The 23,494-nt window shown below is 39.7% G+C and overlaps 1 protein-coding gene across 2 annotated transcripts in view; it reads left to right on the top strand.

Moving 5' to 3' along the window:
- The window catches only part of ELMO1 (engulfment and cell motility 1), a 332,530-nt gene that overhangs the window by 12,464 nt on the left and 296,572 nt on the right, over positions 1–23,494 (top strand). The window contains exon 2 of one of the 2 annotated variants that reach the window (XM_084306855.1): positions 16,178–16,284. The exons of the other annotated variant lie outside the window; for it this stretch is intronic. The gene's annotated coding sequence lies outside the window, so the exon portion shown is untranslated. The remainder of the gene's footprint in view (positions 1–16,177; positions 16,285–23,494) is intronic. 2 annotated transcript variants of the gene reach the window in all.

The following is a 23,494-nucleotide window of genomic DNA, read 5'->3' as shown; positions in this document are numbered from 1 at the left end:
CAACTCTGTCCCCTCCCTGGGTATTTACCAGTTGACAGCCAGTGTCCACCGAGGGCCGCGTCTGTCTCAGTATTGCTCATTTGGTCAGATGATAGTTACAGAAACTGCCCAGGAACTCCATGACCCTTCTTCATAAGAGGCCTGTGCTGCTCCAGGATCTTGCTGTCATCACACCAACATGAGCCTGCCAAGCACGTCATTTGATTTACTGTTCTCATTTTGTGTGTGGACTTAAGTAACTGGGAAACAAAAGATTAGATGAGAGAGTGGCTATGCAAACAACTGTTGGAAATGGAAGAAAAACTTACAGATTGTTAGAACAGCTATAGATTTTTTTTTTTATTTTTTTTTTTTTAGCTTCGGATATTCACAGAATAGTCAACTGGTCCAAAGAAGCGATTCTCCTGCTATATTTAGCCTTGATGTGGCCTCACCTTGAGTACCATGTACAGTTCTGGGCTCCACAGTATAAATAGGATATAAAGGTACTTGAAAGTGCCCAGAGGAAGGCAACAAATCTGGTAAAATGGCTGGAAGGCTTGTCCTGGGAGGACACTTGGGTTGTCTAGCCTGCAGAAGAGAAGGCTGAGAGGAGACCTCACTGCTCTCTGTAACATCCTGAGGAGGGGAAGACCGGAGAGAGGTGTTGGTCTTTGCTTCCTGGTCACCGAAGGCAGGACATGTGGGAATGGCACAAAGCTTTGGATTATATATAGGGAACAATTTCTTTACTGTGAGGATGGTCAGATGCTGAAATGGGCTTCCTAGAAATGGTTGATGTCCCATGCCTGTCGGTGTTCAAGAGGCATTTGGACAATGCCCTCAATAATGTACTTCTGGTTAGCCCTGAAGTGGTCAGGCACTTGGGCTAGATGATCTTTGAAGGTCCCTTCCAATTGAACTGTTCTATTTATTTGAAAAATTCAGAAATGCAAAGGATGGTAATAAATGCTGTGTTTCACTGGGACTGGAAATAGGTCTTGTACAATGAAATGGAAATGTTAACTGAAATCATACATGGAAGACAGCATCAGGTTTAATTCTTCATTGCTTAATGTTTCCAACGTTTGTAAGCCAAAGCTTTGGAATGGATTTATGCAGGTGAAATGTTCTGTTAGGTGTGGAGAGCAAGAAGGGCTTCTGTTCCAGAAGTCAGGTCATCCTCCCACCCTCTTAATTTTTACCTTGGTACACTTAGAAACAGCAACAGTCTATTGCTTGTATGGATGGGGTTTGTGTCTTTTCCCCTTCCCTTCTCCAGTAGCTTGTAAATTGTTGTCTGATTCAAGCCAAGTCAGCAGAACAATAGAAGTCCCAAAGATACAAAGTGCAGACAAGTTTTGGGAAAGTAGGAAACTAGATGGAGCAGAAACTGCAATGGGAAGACTTGAATGTGAGCCTTAACATCTGAAAACTTACAGTAGGGATTCAGGTCAGTATGCCTTAACCCTGCTGCTCACAGAGAAGATGTTTGCTTTGCTGGATTACATAGATGTATGAGAAATGGAATCTCTCACTTCTTTAAGAAATAAAGAAATCTCTCACTCCTTTAAGATGTGAAAAGCCTGAAGGCCAAAACTTCTGCAAAAAGCAGATTGCCATCTCACAACTTACCTGAATTGTACCCTGAAATGTGTAGGATGTGATTTTTTTCTCTTTTTCTCTCTCTATTTTATTTTATTATTTTATTTTTTGTTCACAGAGCCTCACTGCCAGACTAGTTTTAAAGGGGCTTCCAGTTAAGTGAGATTCAGGCTTCTCTAAAATTGTCATCAATGTTCAAATAAAAATATTTGGGAGCACTTACTTTAAACATAAGCTTCAAGACTTTAATTAAAGTTCTATTCATTTTCAGGCAGTTCTGTGCTGGTCAGTCAGTGAAAGAGCAGAACTGGGGAGTGATACTGCTGATGAAGGAGACTTAACAGAAACCTGAAAAAAACTTTTCTGTGGGTCCATATGGAATAGCGGTGTCCAGATGGTAGACAAATACAGATGAAGAGTTATAAAAACTTGCTTTGTTGGGAAGCTCAACTAAAAAGTATATTATTTCTACTTAGTAAAGATGGATTACAAATTATTTTTATGTGCTTGATAAGGAATCTGTTGGAACTTAAACACCTTACAGCATGAACACCTTGCTGCTTAGTTTTTGCTTTAATTGTGAAGTCCACAGGTTAAAATGTAGTGTCCTGCAGGGCTGTGGAAGGGACGTATAAACTTCCCTGAACATGATGGTTAAGGAAAATGGGATGTAAATTGTTTCCAAATGCTGGCTTGCTTATTAGAATTTATTACTCATCTCCAACTGGGGAAGCCATGTAAATTCAGATGGCAAGTGGCTAACCGGGCATCAGTTCTGGTGGTCATGTGGTAACTTCTGCCATGACTTTCCTCAGACCTCATTTTGTGGATTGCTTTTTCCTTCTGATTCATAGTTAGCCAAGGGTCTGACCAGGCTGTGTCTTTTCCAGCTGGAACTGGGAGAAAGAATTGGGGAGTTTTGTTATTCAGTAACATCATTGCTTACTTCTGATACCTTTTCCTAGATGAAATGAATGAGTGCTGTAACTTGACATCTTTAATATTATTTACTTATTTATTTGAAGTAATTACCTCCCTTCCCAAGCTTAGCGTAACTTCCCTCTTCAACTTGAGGAAAGCACACTCCAAGATTGTGAAGTGTCTCTCTGTTCCAACAGTTTAATTTATTAAGCACCTTTTTTAGTGATGCTGTTCTTTTCTAAGCCCATGTGGCATCAAGGCTGTTGTAAAGTACATCCACAGATTGAATTACAGTTGTAATTTCTGGCTGTGTTTTAGCCCACTCCAAACTTGACTGCCATTTTTGCTCCAGTCTCTGAGGTTTTGTTCTCTTCTGCCCTAAGTGTTTAAATTCTCACATGTCTGTTTCATTTATAGTTTTTAAAATCAGATTTATTTTCTAAGTCCTTTTTTGAGAAGGAATGTGTGGGAATGTGTTTATAAACCATAAAAATGTTAGTCCTTTGGGAATCACATGATTTTGCAGTCTGTGTTTCCTACCTACTGATATCTTTAACTAGGCCATGTTTTCCTTTCCTTCCTTATTTTCCTCTCTGGGGGAACACTGTTTGGGGTGAACTTTCTTTCTTTAGGATTCCGAATCCCAGTTAGAGTTCCAAGAGTGGGGTTATTCGTCTTCCACAGACATTAATTCTGAGTTACTGCTTCTGCAGTCATCCTGAATATTATATGCCTCTTCTTGGTTTGTGGGTTAATGTTAATTTAATGCAATTATTTTCAGCTGCTGTCTTTTCCCTTTAAATCCTCTGCTCTGCTAAGCTAATGAAATGCAGCTATTGTGGTGTATGCTGCTGTTCCTCTTACTCAAGGTACTTGTAATGTGGAATACAATAACAAAGATTTTCCTGTCAGCAGTACATGATGGTTCGTAAAGGCCTGCGAGATTTTTTTCCTCCTCTAAATACTTCTTTTGGCTTACTATTTTGCCACTTCCTTCCATTTGGAATTTTCTTTGCTTGTGTGTTGTGGTTTAAAAAAAATAAAAATAAATCTCAAATATCTTCAAGTGAATTGCTGATGGTATAGAGGGAAGGAGAGTAAAAGCCACTGGTCTGCTGGTTCACCTTTCCCACCAATGCCGATGTGTCCTGAGTGTCTTCTAGCTTTTAAGAAACAGATGTCTGGGATAGTGGAAGTTATGCTGGTTCTTTAATATATGGCACCTGGATGGTGTGTTTTGGGATACCTGGGCTGGTAGAGCTACTGGTGGCTTCTTGCAACAAGAATTATTGCACTCTTGGGGCTGGACTGCTCTCCAGATGAACTAAAAATGCCCACCTACGTGAGAAGGTGCAGGATTCAGCTTGAAGTCAGCAAGATGACTTCACTGCTGTATCATGTAGGAGGAGAGGATTCACTGCAAGGGAGGCAACATATGTTTAAACTTAAATATCGTATAATTAGCCAAACTGGCAAAGGAAACTGTGAAAAACATAAGGAATACGTATTTAGTCTGTTTTGTGATGTTTGAAGAGTTCCCCAGTGCAAGACCCCCCTGCTCTAATATTTTAAAACCCTTCCTGCCACTGTCATGGATACATTCATCTCTTTCAGGAATAGCTGCAGCCTCGCTTGCTCCATGTCTTCCTCAGGTGTGTTGATACACCTGTTGTGGTGGGGAATAAGCTCAGTCAGGGAACGGATCCAGGTTAAAAGTAAGATGTTTGTTTTTCTTTAGGCGCTTTTTTTTTTTTTCCTGCTCACTTGAGACTTGGACCAGCTCCCTGTCCCACAAATAGTTTGCCTGATGTGACTGAGGGGCTATACAGGAGGAGGGAATAAAGCAGGAGAGGTGGGGGGAAAAGAGGACAGAGACTGAAAACACGGACTCTGGGAGCAACGTCTCCCCAAATAGACCTTGTGAGGAGATCGTGGCTGTCAATGTGGATACGGCAAACTAGTGAATGAGAGCAACATGCCACTCTTCCAGCTGTACATATTTTTAAAGAATACTGACAGGTTGAACTGTGGGTACTCTTCATTATTTAAGTGAAATGATGGTTTTATTCTTGGCATGGCAGATCCCAGTAAAATCAGCCCCTCTCTTTCACTAAGCTATGAGTCAAGCCTATAAGCTGTTGCTCGCCAAGCATGTGGAGAGGCAGTCGCTGCCCTGAAGATTTCAGCCTGATTGTGTAAGCTCGTACAGAGATGGAGAGAAGCAGCAGCACCAAGAAGGAAAGCAGCGTGGCCAAGCTGATAAAGTGGGTCAGAAGCTGTGTCAGGCCAGGCCTTCTGCATCTGCCTGGCTTCCTACTCCCAGTCTGGTTATACTGCCAAGCTCTTCGGCTTTCTGCAGTAATCCCCTTCATCTTCTAGATCTGGACCTGTAACTGCTGACATGTGGGAGAGGAGGGGGAAGTAAAAAGGGTTGGTATTAATAAACTTCTCTGTGTAGACTATGGCATCTTGAAATTCACTCGTTCTGGATGTGACATCAATTTGTGTAAAAATCACAGGCATGCATGTGTTCTGGCTGATGGTGCCAGCAATAGCTACTTGCTCTGAGCATGTGTGTGAGATCTCAGCATGAAAAGCCTTCAGCAGGGTGATCCTTTACATATGCTGACTGAGGGCACTTGCATGGCATGGCAGGCAATGCTGACTTAAGAATTGCTAGCCTAGTTCAAATACTGAAATACTTACTCTCAGTGCAAACTATGACGTGTGCATGTTACAAACTTTTTGTAATGTAGCCAGACTTACGAACAGTCATTTGTATGTCTTGTGGTGAAAGTGTTGCTTCCATACTAGATTTTTATGCTTGTTTGCGCCTTCCTGTTCTTTATGCAGAAAAAAAAAAAAAAAAAGATAATTATCTGAAACCTCTCAAACTCATTTTGTTTTTGTATGGTTGCAGTGAAACCACTGATGCCTCTTACTCTGTCCGTGTGTGAGGTGTCATGAGGATGCAGTTCTGTCTGATCAGCTTTGTGCTGGACCTTCATGCTTCCTTGCGAGAGGGATGCTTATGTGGCTTGAAAGTTTTGCACAGTGACTGTGAAGTGTTGAAGAGCTGCAAAAAGGGCTTTGCAAAAGTCTGGGGGAAGAATTTTCATTTGAAGGTTTGTGTATAGGATGACCTCCGATAGCCCTGCACCACCTTATTCTTTGGAGTAATGACACTGCACATGAATCACGTTTTCATATGGGTCTAATTTATTTACTAACTGCACTACTGTCATGTGTCAGAAAAAGTATATTATTTCTGAGGTTACTCACAGAAAGCTGGCACAGTGAAGTGTTTTATGGGGGGAAAAAATACAACACCCTGTACAGTTGCCAAAAGTGTATCTGCTGTCCTTTTCACTTGGAGTACCACCAAACTGGAGAAAAAACCAGTCTCCTATCAAGTAAAGAAAACAAACAAACAATGTCTTATTTTGTCTTATATTTGTAGGTGAGGAGAAAAATAAATTTGAGGGCTTGCATGGGTTGAGAATTTATTTTGGGGAAAAAGCACATTTATTAAGAAAATAATAACTCATTTGTATGAAGCCCATCTGCGACAGCAGTGTTTTTACATTGCCAAAATAACTCTTGGCTAGTATACTCACAAACTTCTTATAAAGAGATGTGACATGTTGGTCTTCTAGTAATGAATGTGCTCTGAAGTCTTGAGAGCTTGGCTTAAAAAAACAAACAAACAAACAAAAAAAAAACACCAACAACAAAACTGCTCATCTTTTTTTTTTTTTTTTTTCTCTAACTGCATTACTGTTTCTCTCATTTTAAACAGGAGGTACTGAATTCCTTCATTGCCTGCATTCATCCGGTAGGTCTCCTGAATAGCCGTGATGATTATTCTAACCATCCTGCAGAGCAGGGTAGCTCTGGTCTATCTTCCTCTTATTACATCAGCATCAGCTGCAAGTTCTTACAGCGGCTCTCTATTAACTTTATGTTCTAAGTGTCAAGTCCCTGCAGCTTTATTTCCTTATCCTCAGCTCTTTTCAGATTACTTAATTCATCCTTCATGCTTCTCTTCCCTGTGATAATAGTGATTCCAAATTTGTCTTTTTTGCCTCATCTTGACTTTGGCTTTCTCTGTGCTACTTCTGCTTCTGAAGTGCCTTACCAATAGTCTGCTCTGAAACACTTGCCCACGTGTCAGCCACCTTGTAGCAAGAACACTGGCTCAGATGTGCAAACAGGAAGCAATCAAATGCAAAGGTATCAAAATATTCATCTTTCATCTTGGGGTTCTCACTGCATCTTCTCTATCCCCTTTTGTCAGTTAGATCTTCAGTTTCTTACAGAAGATGACATTTTCTCGTTTAACTTAATTTCACTCAGTGATAACACTGAGCACTTTTACAAGTACTTGATAAATAGAAAATCAAATAATTTATATAAATATATAAAATAATTTATCATAGAATTATATGGGTTGGGAGGGACCTTAAAGATCTTCTAATTCCAGCCCCCCTACCATTGGGGTTGGATAGATACCTACATAATACTCTGTTTTTACAAAAATCACATCCTTGTTCTTTACAAATCCCAACTTTTTTCCCCACTGCAAAGGAGTGTTTACACAATGCAATCTACCATCTGAAAACTACTTTGAATTTTTGAATCAGACACTTAAGTAGATTTAGTACAGTTCTGGGTTGTGTTTTTTTTTGGTCATCTTTTTTTTTTTTTTTTTTAAATGGTTATTACATTGAGGTTAAAGATATTATCAGTCCTGTGCTGTTTGGATGGTACTGTATCTTACCTTACGTAGCCTGTTAAAACTGTGAAGCCATCTGTTCTTGGTCCCTTCAGGGTAGTTGCTGCTGGGGTGACTTGGGGAAAATGGACTCCACAATCAGTAAAATTGTATATTGTATTCTCCTAACTCCCTCTCTCAGGGGAGCTGTCTGATCTCCCTGCCCTTATCTCACAAATGCTAGGGCATTTCTGCTGCTTTCTAATTGATCTGCTATTGCTGTCTGCCTTCTTGTTCTGCTGGAGCCTGGGTCAGTGCTCATTGTGAAAAGCCTGTTGGGAGGAAGGTCAGTCTGTGCTGAGCTGGCAACTCAGGACACTACAACTACAACCAAGTTACATGGCAAGTGAATGTGCTCCAAGCTTAATCTGGAAGCTTCACATCAGGAAAGAGGGTCTGGTTAGTTATTGTAGAGGGAATAATAGTTCTCAAGGTTCAAAAGTCCCTCTTGATGTGACTAAAGTACTCATGAATACTTCATTCTGTGCAGCGAATGCTTCTGGCTACTCCTGTTACGCATTATACTGCACACATCCCATTAGCTGGATGAGCTACTCATCTCTGTTTCGCTACAGTTTATTCAGTCATTTCAGATTTATGATGGAAAAAATAAGTTTGGTTTCTCTGGGGTATCACCTTGTTTGTGTTCAGTTAAATGGCATATTTTTATCCTCATTTCACCCCAGATTTAGTTTCTGGTTATGCTTAATAGGCACGGAGTGAACGCACTTCACATTGTGTTTATATTGCTTGAACAATTTTGTGGAGAGTGAGTTGTATTTTTCTGACCTTTCCAATCTGAAGTCATCGCCATGAGAACAATAGGGTTTGACCCTTGTATGTCACGTGAGAATGTCCTAGTCTTTGATGCTTTATCCTAAAATTGGGTAAATTTGTATTTCAGCTCCATTCAATTACTGATCCTATATTTAAGCTTTTGTATGCTTCTGGTGTATGTGATTACCTACTAGTTTTTTCTCTCAATGTAGTAACTAATGCTGTCTGGTATTGCTATCTAAGGTGGATATCATGAGAATAAATACATCAGGTTGTGAGATTTAGTTCTGTAGTAATGGCCCACAGAAGAGGTTAGTGGGAAAGAGATTGAGTGCGTTCAGTTAAAATGATCAGGAATTCTGGAATACCTGCAAACAGTAAAGAATTCTTTAGGTAATGAAGCTGTAACAAAAAGTCAGCTATGTAGCTACAGAATATTTTACTGATATTCAGAAGACATTCAGGCAATTATTTGAAATTATAAATACCTTAAATCTATTATTACAGGCTTGTATACATAAAAAAATGTATCCTAATATTTGAGAGACCTAGTGTGACATATCAAGTAAATAACAAAGCAGTGAGGAGGCATTTCAGAATGCATTAAAGCTGGAGAGAGTTTTATTTAAATGAGCTGATACTTAACAGAATATTACTCTTTGTTCTAGATTACAAATCTCTGCTATTTAAATATTTTTCTGTGGAGGTGGGTGATAGGAGTGGGAGGAGATGCATTTCTGGTTTCATCTGTAGCCTTGAATTAACTATGAAAAAGGGTGGGTTCTTAATTTAACTAATTTAAGCTAAAATCTCAGTGAAAACAGTTCATAGTCTTCTGCACAAGCTAACAGGTTAGGTTTCAAGTTGTAGAAGAATCTGATTTACCTTTGCATGCTGGCTTGTATGCATTATGCAACCTCTTTTAGTTTTATATTTATTTTACTTTCATTAGTTGACAATATTAGGAATGTGTGTGGCGTTTGTTGTGATTGTTGTTCTCATCCCCATCAAGACCAAGATGTCAAATACCAACTTGCCATACACTAGTTCCTGCACTTTCGTGGTTGGGTCTCCTTGCCTTTCCCTCCAAATCTGGCTGCTGACCTATTCCCCTGGGCCACCACCCTCCAGGATGTTGATGTGTAGGTTGGGTGAGGTGATTGTTGGGCTGCATGAAAGACCTGACCTACAGAACAGTTTCTATAGCTTTGCTGTGGAGTAGCAGCTGTCAGGTGAAAAGGCAATGTTAGGAAGAACTGCATCTCCAGATCTCGTTGTGTACTACTAAATGTTCTGAACTGGAAGGCAGAGTCCTTCTGTGATTTCACAAAGGAGTTTGTGGGCTGGTGCCTGACTCTCAAGCATGGTCATCTTGGTGAAGGGTTTTACACATGCAGCCTTTATAGATGTGAGGAAGCTTTGCCCACAGAATAATCAGCCTACTTCTTATGTCCTCAAGGAACCTCCTGCAAGATACCATCTTGTCACAAGGAAAGCTGGAAAACTGCTTCTGAAGGAGGAGCGTTTCAATCAACTGAAGTGAAGACATATGTGAAATTAAACAATGCAAAATCTAATCCTTCTGTAGATGACCAATCTTCGCATTAGTAAATAAGATTAGCTGTTTTATGTGAAATCTGCCCTTCAGATTTAAGAGACCATAAAACTGATAAATCTGGTTGAGACCAAGTTGGAAACTGTTTTTTGCTACAAGCTCAAAAATGAAGATTTGATTTCTAGTAGGTGGGTAACATTTAACCTCAGATCAAGGTGATCTGAATTCTGTTATTTGAGGGTAGGTAAGTGAGAAATTGATGTGTCATAGTCTGAGGTCTGCAGCAAATCATCAGTGATCTCCATCTATTATGCTACATATAAGGTTATTCAGCTTCTTTGAAAAAGTGACCTTTAGTGTATGCAGAGGGCTTGTCACCATACTAGCACTTGGAAAAATTAATCTGTATTAAGGTTCACTTTGGAAATGGAACTTTTAAAATTACACAGTAGTTCTATGCAAGAGCTTTTAAGTGCAACTTAAGTGGGTTTAGCTCATTTAGTTCCTCGGTGAAGTACATTAAATCAAATTAAAAGCATTTACATTTTAACCTAATGGCTCTAAAAATTTAATGTAATTTTATTAATCTGCTTTTAGTAACATTTATATGAATTTACTTTCACTATTTTCTTGTAGGCAAATTGAGACATTCAAATGAGCTGTAGAAGAGAGTAGCTAGTTCAGTGTAAATTCAAGGATAGTATTTCTTGTGCATTACCATGATCACGTTGACTAGCTCCCTCTGCTAACTTATATTACCCAGTTCAGTCCTCTGAGTCTCAGATCCTTTATTTATAAATTAATGATACTGATTTTAACATCTTCAAGAAGAGACTAAGAGCCCTCTATGTGAGAAATGGTAAATAACATCTTTGTGATGGTACTTGGTTAGCATCCAAATTGAAATATAAAATTTGTCTTTGGCTTTGTTCATTAATGCAAGGATGAGAAAGGAGCTGGGGAAAATCAATGATTTTCAGGAACTTTGCTCATTAATATAGCTTTTTTTTTTTTTAATGAAATTGTGATGAAGACAATCAAACTGCAGATTTAATGTATGTGGAATTCAGGCATCTACATCTGGCCTAGTTTATTAATGTAATCTTAAAATGTGCTTTGTGTTTTTTTTTTTTAACACATAATTTTACATGAGTAAAGTATACTCACATTAATCAAGAGGTGGTAAATACTTTTTCCCCCTTAGAGAATTGGAGACAAAATGTGAGAGAAACCTTGCTTTGACTGACCAGAACCTAGTAGTGTAGAAGTTAGTTTACAAAATGGCAGCAGCAGATTTGGACCTTTCAAAAGACACTACTTTTGCTTCATTGTTCAAGGCTTGATGTAAATCCAGTGACGTGGGGTACTTGGGAATAGTAAATGTTGTTATGCACAAACAAGAATGAATGGCTTGAAAGTTTCCTCAGAAATTACTCACGTTGGAATTACAGCATGAGGGCTGTATAATGTTGCAGCATACAGACAGTGATTGTAAGGGCTCCCTCTGGATATGCAGCATGATGATTTCTGGCATGTATTTTTCCAGAATGTGGCAACATCTAGCAGTGGGCAGTTGTAGCATCTGATGATTTGAATTGCCAAGCAATGCCTTTACTCTCAAATCCATAATAAACCAACCTTTTCCTCTCCCACCCACAGCCCCATTGAGAAGTGAAACATACTGAGTTGCAAAAAGTATGTCAAATATGCGTTTAAATGCCTTGCTTTTCTGACGTTTCATTTGATATGTGCTATATGTGACTTTGAAGCATAATAGCACGTTGTCTAACTCCGTCAGTTTAGGAGAGTGTTTGATCTCAACTGAACAGATGTATTGTTTTACTGTTAAGCAAAAGACATTTGAAATAGGAGAACTGTTTTTATACATTTTAAAAAGCAAATCAGGATATAGCCATGATATACTTTTTTCTTTTGGATTTACAGAAGTAAGACAACAAATAAGTATTATGCCCTCAACCCTAAGCTGAATGCTTAAGGGACAGTAGTTTTGGTAGTAATGCTGTGCCCCTCAAAAGCCAGTTTTTTTTTTTTTATCTACCCAGTGTGTATAATAAGGTTTTCAAGGTTTCTTTTAAGTTTTTATTTAGTTTTATTTCTAAGTTATCAACAGCTTTGAAAACTGAGATCCTGAAAAAATATACATGCTTTAATGACAGTATTGTAAGAGTAACTATTGATGATGTTCATGAAACGTCTAGATGGTGCTCTTGAAAGGAAAGGACTCACGGCTTCACTTACTAAAATCACGTTCCTGTGGATATAGCAAAGGTGAGGGAGAATGGGAGAATTCTAAAAAGCATACTTTACAAATTCTATAGCAAATACTGGTTTGTGCCAATAGCCTTCGTTGTCTTCTGGCAAGTCTTTTGAGGCACAAGGTTTCAAATCATGAGGCATTTGCTACGGATACAGGTAACTCAGTGATATGTAGTTCAAGTACAAATAGATCCAAAATGCTCTGTACTTAGCAATTCAGAAAATGCTAGCTAAAACTGGCTCTGTGCAGATCGTTAGCTGATATCAACTAGAAGTGAGATCTGTTGGGTACCTCCAAAGTGAGAATTTTGCCCTAAGATTGTTTTTAAAATCAACCTTCCTTTTGCTCCCCCCCACTGTTGCACCTTCCCCCCCCCTCCCCCCCCCCCTTGTTTTTTTCTTAAATAACTCTACATTTTGAGATAACAACTTGTCTGGTATCCCTTGTGTATGGTTCCTGGCTATACACAGTTAGGTAAGAGCATGAGCAAAATGTAAATTCTTTGGTAACGACACAAGATACTACTTCATCACAATTGCTATTTAATTTTTGCAAAAGAACCTCCCACGCTGAATGTTCTTTGAGTTATTTGGGGTAGATTTTTCATGAATAAAATTCTTAGTCATCTTCAGAATCTATGCAATATCTTAAAGAAATAAAGACTTCGCACATTTCAGTAGTTAGTTGGTCTCCTTTTGTATCTTTCTTGATTCCTGTACTGTTTGCTGTGTGTGTGAGAAGCTGCTCTTACAGCTGTAGCAGAAGACTTGAATTAAGGAGTTGAGTGCTGAAATCTTTCCTCCTGGAAACCAAAGGCAAAGAGTTTTTCTCTGTATTTTATACTTTAAACTCTGCCAGTCACTTTCTGCATGACCTCGGTGAAAGTCTTATCAGCAGAGTTCATGCTGATAATCTGCACCAGGATCTACCAGGGCAGGAATGCATTGTGGGCTGCCACTTTGCAACGTTGCATGCAAGTAAACGGTATGTTGGGCAGTTAATGTATTCCTTCTCCTATGTGGTAGGACTCTTCAGGATGCATGAGGTCCTTCATGTTTCATCAAAATGTAGGGAGACTGCCAAATAAAAAGATATGTTTATCTCAGCTCTAGGTCTGTGCCCTGAACCTCCGTGCCTCACCTATTCAGTTTGCACTGGTTTCTATCGTGAATGGGCTTGGGTCAGTAGTTTTGTGGGAGGGATGCTAAGCAAATCAGCCCTGAAATTGTTGCAGTGAGCATAAGCCCATGGACAAATCGCAGAATTTGGTTGTACCTAGGCAATGATTCATATTTGCATGCCTAAGAGTATATGTCAGTAACACGTAAACTGGCAAGTTCCAGAACTTCCCAGAAAATCTATTGAGATTTGGAGGTCACAAAGTTAGCAGTGATACCATCTCCTGGGGCTTTATTGCAAATATCAACTCCTGATGTTATTCTAAAAGCCTGAGCTCATGAAGCTAAATGACTGCATTAAAAAAACAACATTTGTTCACAGAGGTAATAACTCTTGTTAGTCTAATTGTTATGGAACCGGACTAGGTAAGCAATTTGAGTTGCAAAAATTGTTTTCAGTCATGAAGTGCAAGCAGCAGATTTCAAAGCTAAATTCAAGTTAGCAAATATATCTTTGAACTTGCATAGGTATGTGTCTGACAGGAAAGGATAGTTAGCTGCAGAGTAAAGGGCACGATGATAAAGCAAAAGAGGAAAGAAGGCTGTCATCTGTGGGAAGGAATGAGTCAACAGAAGGTCTGTAAAACACGGAGATGTACTTTATAATGTGCAGTAAAACTATTATTTCTGAAGCTCATTTTTTTGGAATCTCATTAATTTGTTATGTATTCCGACTATGAGCCGAGGCTTGTTTTTGGAAGGTTGTTGGTGTTTTGTTTCTTTTAATCTCCGCAGATAAATGGTTGTTTCTTTTAGATTTCTTTTTAATTGGTTACCCATGTGAGTTTGCTCAGGTACAAGGCAGTATGCATTTAGCTATATTTCATTTTGAATTGTCACGTAAAACCATTTAACAAAACAATATACATCTTATTCTTTTAAAGCAACAGGATTTAAACAGTCCTGGTCATAGTGAAGATGATGCATTCAAGCTGAGGAAAATAGTTTTTCATTCCAATTTAGGTACTGAGGATAGCAAACTGAATATGTTCCTATATAATCCACCTATCCCAGCAGAGTGGAAAGGAAAATCTGGAAAGCGCACACTGTCTTGCACAAATAATTTGAAAAGGGCCTGCAGGGAAGCTAGCAAGAATTATTTTGAAGACTGCTGCAACTGAGATGCTTGCTCATTTCGACTTTGCTGCATTTGTTCTTTAGTTAAGCCTCAGGAAAACTTGTAGAGGTCCACTGAACTTGGAAGCTATGCCTTAATACTTTGTAAAGCCTTATGCCTTAATACTTTGTAAAGTCTATTATGTACTGAATGTGTTAATGTTGCTGTCTTCTATTGCATGAGTACATCATTCTGCATGTCAGAGCGATACAAAGAGCTGGAGCACTGTTAGGGCTTCAGTGTTTTTATTATTATTATTTTTTCCAAGTGGTGCAAATGAGAAAAATATTGATGTTAACTAGACTCACAAATCTTTTCAGTGGAGGGAAAAAACAAAAACTAGCTTCATGGCTTCTTATTTGGGTACTGCTGACATGGTGGTTAGCTCTGGTTCTTGGGTCCAGGCTTTGGCTAGTGGCTTTGGTGCTGGGGTGTGTGTGGGGAACCAACCTGTTCTTTAGTTCCCTCTCAGGCTTGGGGGCAAGTGGAAGGGAACAGGAGATGCTTTCATATTTGGGGTGGAGTGGCAGCATCTTCAGCTATCAGGAGACATGAAGCTCAGGATCCAGGTCAGCACTGTGAAGGAGAGCAGAGCACACTGGTTAGGAGAGGGTGGCAGGCCAAGGGAGAAATGCTGTGTGCAAGGTTGAAAGCCAATGCCTTCTTATCCCAGGCTGTCTGGCCTTTAGGTTGTTGTCTTCTAGGCTGCTATGCCATGCCATTGTGGTTTGCTTTTTTCCTTTTTTTTCCTCCTTCCCTGAGATGGCTTTTACACAAAGGGATGTGTGCTGTATTTAGGCTTTTTCCTATTGCAGGGTCTGTTTTCTGAGCTCACTCTTATATCACTGAGCTTATTGAGTGGTATGGCTGTGACACATGCATGGGGCATTTAATTACTTCATGAAATCCAGTTTTATTTTGAAAATGGTGTGTTCCTGCTTAGAAACCTGCATGTGGCTTAGTCTTATTGCTAAGAGGAATATCAAGGCCATTCTGTCCTCCTTATGGAATATAAGTGAACTAATATGAACTATGCTTGCTTCCAAGAGTTGAGAATGGAACTGAGCAAGCTGAGGGAATAGATGTTCAAATAGAGCTGGAGTGACTTGAATGTGAATTTTCTTTTTGATTAAAACCTCGGTCACTCAAGTTTAAAATTATCTTTGCTTTGAAGTGAGGTATCTGTTTATGATGTAACTAGGAATTGTTATTACAGCTAATGAATGTTATTTTAATATTGGGTGGAGTTGTAAAAGCCATTAACTTTTTTTTTTTCAAATGACAGAAAGGAAATCCTCTCTTCATGATATGAAAAGCCAATTACAATGTTATCAGGAAAAGCTTTAACTAAAAGTATTAAAGGGCTGTGCTCACATAATGAGGGCATTATCAAATGAATTCCCTATGCACAGATTTATAGGGTGATGTATCTTAGCTGGAATTATCTTTAAAACTACTACTTAATCTTAAGTTCTTTAGAGTGGATTAGTTCTGATTTTTATTTTCCATGTCAAGAGAACTATGAAAACAGTTCAGTAAGCTTTATTTTTATGCTTTGACTTTAGGAGAAAAACTATTATTTTTTTTTTTGTGACTCACTAAAAAGTTGAGCTAATGGAGAGGGTGCTGTTGTCAGATCTACCCATATCCTTTGAAAATAAGCATATGAATAAAGATAATTTCTGACAAAAGTTCTAATTCTTAAATGCTGAAGTTGTGGAGTTCCTCTTTAAATTATGAAGAGGTTGGGTAGGGCTGGGACTGTACGTTTTTCAGATTGAGGTATGTTACAGTTTTATTTTAATGGTATAGGATGGCAGAGACAAATTAATTGCTGTTGTGGCATAGAAGCATGTAGGAGTTTGAAGAATCACAGAGTTTATGTTGTGATGAACTGGAGTGATGAAGTACAGATAACAGGCCACAGCTGTGGCCACAAATTGGTCCTCTCCAATTTGATGCTGAAAGTATTGCATTATAATTGCTCTTCTAGGATTACCATGTGGAAAGTCTGATGAATAAAAACAGATCTGAAGTGGGGAAGCTAGAAGCGTGTGCTGCTGCAAATGCTTACTGGGGCTTCGTTGCTGCAAAAACAAGGTGAAGTAAGGTCCCTGCTTTCCTAGCTGGGACCAGTGCTCAGGAGCTGGCTGCTCTTCGGGTACTTTCACTGATTTTTACATCTCGCCATTTTCTTAGAGTTAGGGTTCTCAGTTGCTCCTTCCTCATACAGCCAGCATGGCTCAGGGGAAGATGAGAGTTGTGGTCCTTTCCACTTACACCACCTGTGGGTGTGTTAGCCAAATTCCTGATGTGGAATCCATCAAGAGCTAGGTTTATAGGGAGGTGCGGGCTGTCTGCCCTGCCACCACAACCATACTCTACACCGATGGGAGCTGCCTTAGTCCTGCCCCCTCACTTGCACTGTGCCTGTGGTGAGTGGTTTCCAAGAGCTAACCCGGTAACAAGAAAGCCTTCCACTCCTTTCTGCTGCTTACTGTTCTGCCAGTAGGCTTCCCTGAACTGGGTGGTGGTGAGTCAAAATGGCAGAGGGGACAGACTGCAGAAGTACAGCTCTGCAGTTTCATCTGCTGCAGAAACTCATTCTGAATCTGCCTTGTGTGAGTAACGGGTCAGAACGGGTGAGCAGGATGCAAAGTGAGGTCTTGAGGTGACTGTTCAAAGCATCCCCTTTACTTAATTTCAGAAGAACACTTGCAAAATTTTTCGTTAGTGTTTAGGGAAAAAGGCGCCCTGTCCTCAGCTCTATTTAGGTTAATGATGCTGCATAATTTTGGTAAGAGCTAAGGGTTAGCTTCAGTATGTGTAAGACTTAAGTGAAACTAAGGACTATCGTTCAACGTGGTATTATAACAAAGTTTTAAATGGTTGTTGCTTGCACATTTGCTTCCTAACTTCAAAAGAATGAGATGAAAGAGGGAACAAACTGTATAGATGAGCTATTCCATGACCTGTGCTTCTGTGCATTTGTGCACGTGCATGTATATAGATACATATATACTGGATAATACACAACATATTGTCATACAACGTCTAAAAATGCCTTCATAGAAGCATAATACTAGTGTAGACTGGGTAAAAGTCTGTCACTCTCAGCCTAGGTATCATGATACCCTGTTGATTGGCTCACATAACTGGCAGGCAAAACCTTATCACGTTTTTACTGAGACTACGTCTGAAAAGAAATTGAATTAAATGCTTAAAACATTTAGGTGATCTTCCAGAATTGTCACTCTCATAAGATTTTACTTTTACACCTTTTTTATTTTTCCCTCGTGAGGAACACAAGATGTGGTCTCTTCATTTTCCTTTGCTCTCCTTGGCACTTTTACATTGCTTCAAACAGCCACACAACTATATGTTATTGGCCACAATGTTCCAAAAAACATTGAAAACAAAGAAATAAATGAAAAAACAAATAAATGAAAAACCTATAGGCCCACAGACCTGTGGTTTGAGTCGATTAGCAGACAAGCAGTTGCTGAGAGTGCAGATTGTCCAAGAGCATGAAAATGAACTGGGGTTGACTGGTTGAAGTTTTCGTGGCTGTCTTGTGGTTGCCAGGGTCCTATAAAGTTGTCTGGGGCATTGAGTTTTCTTTAAGGTTATAAAAACAAGGGCGAGCTGTGGCCAAGTGAGGGCTGTAAGTAAGCTTCTCTTCTCTCTCTGTCAGGCAGAGAGGCTGGAACTAAAGACCCTGAGTGATAAAAGGGAGGGACTGTGCAAGGTTTTTCTCCCCCCCAGATGCTCTTGATCAATTAGTGCAGTTCCCTCCTGGCTTGCAACAACCTGGGCGTTGTGCTAGAGCTAGGAGTTTCCTGAATGCCTAGAGAAAAGTCTGACCCACTTTGGAATGTAGGACAAACATCTGCTGGGATGGGATGCCACTGAAAGAATGGCTTCCCTCTTTCTGCACTGGGGCTGTAATCCAGATTTTCATCCCAGTGAAACAATCTGCACTGGGAAGGTGTTTGAAGCAGATATTGCAATGTAAGGCACACAGTCGTTCCTTGATGTGAGGATTTATGCATGCACAACTTGGCATCAGTCATCTCTGACCTTTTCAGAGGACTGTTCCTTCTTTCTTGTCGGTACTGTAATATCTTCCAAATGCATTTGGCATTTCAGTGGGTTGATAGATGACCAACTGATGTCTGTGTACAGTAGCAGAAGCTGTGTTACATTTGGGATGTAGTATTTTATTATCTGCGTTAGCCTACTTTTGCAACTTTCAAACTGGAATTCCAAGTTTGCAATTTTCAAACTGGAATTGAAAATTATTAATAAGCGGTTTTGAGAGAGGAAGTAAGATTGATAGCTATTCTAATATTTGGTATATAAGGCTTTCATGATAAATTGTTTTCTTCTGATTTCTCTGTTCCAGATTACTTTCATAATCTTGAAAAGCAAAAACTAATAAATCAAAGTGGGTTAGAGATCAGGCACGTGGTTTTATTTTAATAGGGGATAAAGCTGAAATCTCACTGAGTGTACATTGTTCACCACTTGTTCTCTGGGGCGTATGAATCAGTCCCTTCATTACTGATTTCGGTGTTACTCTTGGTGCTTATGCTCATGTGCAAAGTTAATATGTTAGGAAAAAAGCCTTTTGTGGCAATGTGAAGTTTCAGCTTCAGAGTACATTTGCTTGCTTGATTTATATCTGTCAGCAGGAAGGGGATTTTGAGAAAAGGCACAGTAAGCCTGCAAGCTAGAGAATGAGGTATGATTTTCATGGTTGTGCCTTATGCATAAGGGACATTTTTTCCCAAAGGATTCAGGGTAAGATGTGCTCTGGGGACTGTTTGCTATGTGTGTAGGGAGGAAGGCAGCACGAAAAGCCTTTCTCCTAGGCTCTTCTCAGTGCTCCTGGTTAGTCTTTGGGCTGGTGTGCCCAGAAGAGGCTCAGATCAGAACCTGGTAGAGGGAGAGTCATGAATAAGGGAATTAGGCACTTTGAAACCCATCCCATCATCCCTCTTGCTGCTGTATCTACACAGTAGCTGAAAGAGGCTGCTAAATGAAGAAACCAGCTTTCCTTTTGAACTTTTAACCTTCGTGAAAGCTTCAGTAATTGGCTTCTGCAGAGCATAGATTGTTTGAATCTGACATTTACAAAAAAATACAGGAAGAATGAAATATCCATGTGCACTTCTGAAATTCCCAAATTGCCCGTGAAGATCTTGCTTCTATGTGCTCTAAAAGCTTCAGAACTGCAGAGAGACTGGCGAGGGGTGAAGTGTCCCTGCTGCCTCTCAGCCCCTGAACAGTGCCAGGATGTGGTCGGGCTGAAATGAGAGTGCAGCAGCTGGTAGAAAAGCTCCACCTGTGGAAAAATGGTCCGTGTGTATGGATGTAATTTCTTTGAGAGGGAGAAAGAAGGTTTGAGGAATGGGTCACGTCAAGGGAAATAAAGGACTTCCAGGAGAGAAAAGGAAAGAAAACAAAAAGACTGCCAAAGATGAGAGGGATGAATTGTACTGCCTAGGCTAAAGGTGAGCATTATGCTCGAATTTTTCCTGTGAATGATTGTCATGTTTAATGATAAATAAATAAATAAGCAAAGGTTTCTATGCTTTTGTCCATGTTGAAGAGAACGCAGTGAAACTCCTGACAGTTGCTGCTCGTTTCTAAGAGTTGATCGTGCGAAACTTTTAGGTACTAAAAGCAAGGAAAGAACATTAGAGTAAGCAGGGATTAGACTTTAGTGGGTTTTAAAGCTGTCATCACCTCGTTGTACAAAAGCAAAAATAGTGTCTTAAATACAAATGACTTCTGGCCTCTGACTTTTAATAGATGTGTTGTAAGTTAATAATAATAATAAAAAAAAAATAAAAAAAATGCAGATCCAGGTCAAATCATGCTTTAGCTGACATTTAATCTAAAATGAAAGCTATTTTCAAGCATATAATTCCTAGGTTTCTCATCTATATAAAAGCATAATACCTTTTTGCAAACTTGGGAATGGAAATTTCAAGGGGTGCAGCCCAGCAGTGGAGACCTGCAGCCCTTCCTTCCCATGTACAAGCTAATAGCCATGCGTACATCTCCGCACGCATAGCTGTGCAATGGGAAAACGTGCTCAGCAAGGCTTTGTAGCTCTCGGCTGCTGTTAGAAACTGCATGGTTGAGTTTTCTCAACGGAAAGCAGCAATGCATATCGTGGTTAACTTGGCTGGGGGCATGCAAAACTACCTTGCCTTGTTCTTCCTTTTTAGATAGTCTTTTTTCTTAAATAAGGATGGCTAATGAAGCAGAATAAAGAGTGGTGAATTTATGAAAGGAACTCTTAAAATCAGGCAGCTCCTTAGTTTCCCAACAGTACTTCAGCTTGATTTGTTAGAATGCAAGAAATCTTGAATGCTTTCCCCATAATCTTGCACCCTGAGAAAACTGGGATCCTTTGTAGCTGTGAGATTTTTCGTCTTGATGTCATGTTATGTGTCTTCAAAGCAAGGGGCCAGTGTTTCCTGTCATGTGCCCATCTCTTAACATCTGTATTTCCACTTGAGCAATTAAATGGCTAAAAGCAAAAGAGGGTGTCACCAGTAGCCACGCATTAATTCACTGTGTAAATCTGCAGAAATTATTTGGGGCCAGTAAGAGGTAACTGTCACAGGACAGCGGTCTCTTCCTGTCATGTGTATGTAATGAAAATAAGGCAGTTGCCAGGAATGGCTGAGCTGAAGAGCCAGATGACGAGTTTTTTTTCTCAGTTGAGGACAGATTAAACTTTCAGAGCTCTAAAACCAAAGCATATGGTGTTTTGCAAAGTCCCCTGTGCTAAATGGTGAAAGCCTGAAGATAAGGAAGAAGGCAGTAAGGAGCCTAGTGGTTGTTGCTTGCTGGGCTGTTTTGGAGTATTTGCATTTTGATTGGCTCTGCAGACATTTGTGTGTATGCCTCAGGGATTCTTCAGGTGACAAAAAAGAGCTTTTCATGTAAAGAAAATTGGTAATGAGACTTCGGGCTTGCTCCCTACAGCAAGTTCTGTGCTTTCTGTCTTGTCTCAAATGAATATAGTGGTGATGCTTTTATTTTGCCTGAAAAAAAAAATAGTCTCCCTTGCTAATTTGTTTTATATTATTCTACCTAGAAATATATTTTTCATTTTATGCTGGTAATGAAACTTTTTAATTTGACAGAGTGAGAATTCGAAGGCATTGGCCAATAAATATAGCCACAAAATGGTTTACCCCTTTTTGTCCCAGCACAAAAGCTGGTATTCTTGTGAGCAGCCCGGTGTGAAGGGTAACTGCAGCATTGTGCTCTGAGATGCTGAGAAGCACAGATTGCATCTTCAGAGTCTGTCAGAAACATCTTTCACTTCTACATCTTTAAAAAAATATATATTTATTATTACTTATTTGTATGACAGGTGTCATATTCAAATTGTCTAGTAGCAAGAAATAGGGATGTAAGCCAGTCTGTTCCCCTTGGACCTTGAGGGCTGACGAGGTTAAAATGCAGAAAGAACCAGGCAAGTAGTCAGTCCAAACACATGAATAAATAAAGCAGCTGCCTGTTCTGGGTGATCAGTCAGTCTGATTTAGATACACACCCCTGTAGCCTCCAAATGCCTCACAACTTCTCTAAGGAAGTGTAGTGCCCCATTTTATAGTTGTGGGTTGGTGGAGGCACAGAGGGCCAAAGGGCAAGTACGTGGCCACACACACAGCCTTTGAATAAAAGACGATTAAACACAAGTGTTCTTGGTCCTAAGTTTAACATCCTACTCTTTGAAGCAGCCTTTCTGTTCATTTTTAACAGTGTAATTACCTATGTGTGGTAGGGAGTTCTTTTCCCCACAGCACTGATTAAAGAGAATAAACTTGGTAGATGTAAGATCTGTTTGCAGTTTTTTTCTTTTTTCCCCAGTTTATTATTTTTCTCTGGTGTATCTTGCACTAGCTGCTAATGAATTGGCAAGATTACATTCTCTCAATGACACTAAGGTCGAATAACAATCTGTTTTTTGTGTCTCAGGGGATTTATTTTGCAAATGCAAAAATACGGTTTTCTCCCTTGTTTAAATGGGAGCATTAGACTTTGTCCTGGATACTTACGTGGCATATTGGTACTTCGGGTATACTGCTCCTTCAGAATTCCCTTCAGGTCAGACCTTCAGCCTCATGTGGAGTTTTCTTTCTAGTCCTAGTCAAAGCTGTTGGGACAGCAGGTGAGACCAGCAAGGTAAGAGATGAACGCTGAAATCCACCTAATTCTTTGCTGATGTTACACCCCAAGAAAAGAGCTTATGAAGGTGTGGCTGGTAGGAACCTGCTCCAGAGTTTGGAGAGTAGCACTTGCAAAAATGGAACTTGAAAAACTTTTTTTCCTTCATATTCCCATGTACACAGTCTGTTTTAAGTTTTGCATGGCCAGATCGGGGGAGGCAACTAGGAACTGCATGCTGCGGAGAACGTATCTTGGAGCCCTACATACTGGGGTAGTCTTCCAGGCAAAGTAGAAGGAAATTGCATTAATTCACAGCAGAGCAAAATCCCATGTTGGGAATATCATACTCATACAATAGGAGAACTATGAAGAACTCATATGATAGGAAGATACAAATGGGACTCAACTCCTGATCTTCAGAGATGAGGAGTCCATCCACACAGCTGGTCTTCTGGTAGGCTGTGGCCACAGTTCTGTGGACACAGCATCAAGTCTGCACAGCCTCTAATGTGAAGCATCATTGTGCTGTAGGGAAGCATGAATGGGGGATGATGACTTGGAGCACCCTTCTAGTAGAGGTGGGCATTGCCACTTTTTGGAAATGCTTATGCTTTCAATGCAAATGTGAATATCACATAATGTAGAGTAAAATGAGAGTGGGTAGAGTTTTGTGTTTAGTGTTGTCACCATGCTGCCAAACCCATAAAAGCCAAGTTTTGATCTTCAAAACAGAGCAAGAAGTATTGTACTGAAGGGAGAAATAAGGAGCCCATTCTGTTTTTAAAGTGATTAACAACAGTCACATTTATTACTTGAATATTAGAGATCTATTGATGTTATATTACTATTGCAAGCGGGTAAAAAAAAAAAAGTGACAGGGATACTGTTTTGTGCTTTCTTTTAGTGTTGGCATTTTCACACAAAGAGGTTTTCAGCCAGGTGTTAACCCTATTGGAAGTTCAAAATTGCCAACTTCAGTCAGAAACTCTATTTGAAAACACTTCTAACTGTGTCATATTGAATTAGACAGTTAAGTGAACAGTGATTTGCTACCCCTCAACCCCAAGTGCAGTGGCGAAATTTAATTTGGGAACGCTGAAGTCTGAAAGCA

The sequence above is a fragment of the Netta rufina genome (assembly GCF_964035555.1).
Source record: "Netta rufina genome assembly, chromosome: 2".
NCBI classification, from domain to species: domain Eukaryota; kingdom Metazoa; phylum Chordata; class Aves; order Anseriformes; family Anatidae; genus Netta; species Netta rufina.
Note: the sequence above shows the minus strand (reverse complement) of the source record. Positions and strands in the feature narration are given on the sequence as shown.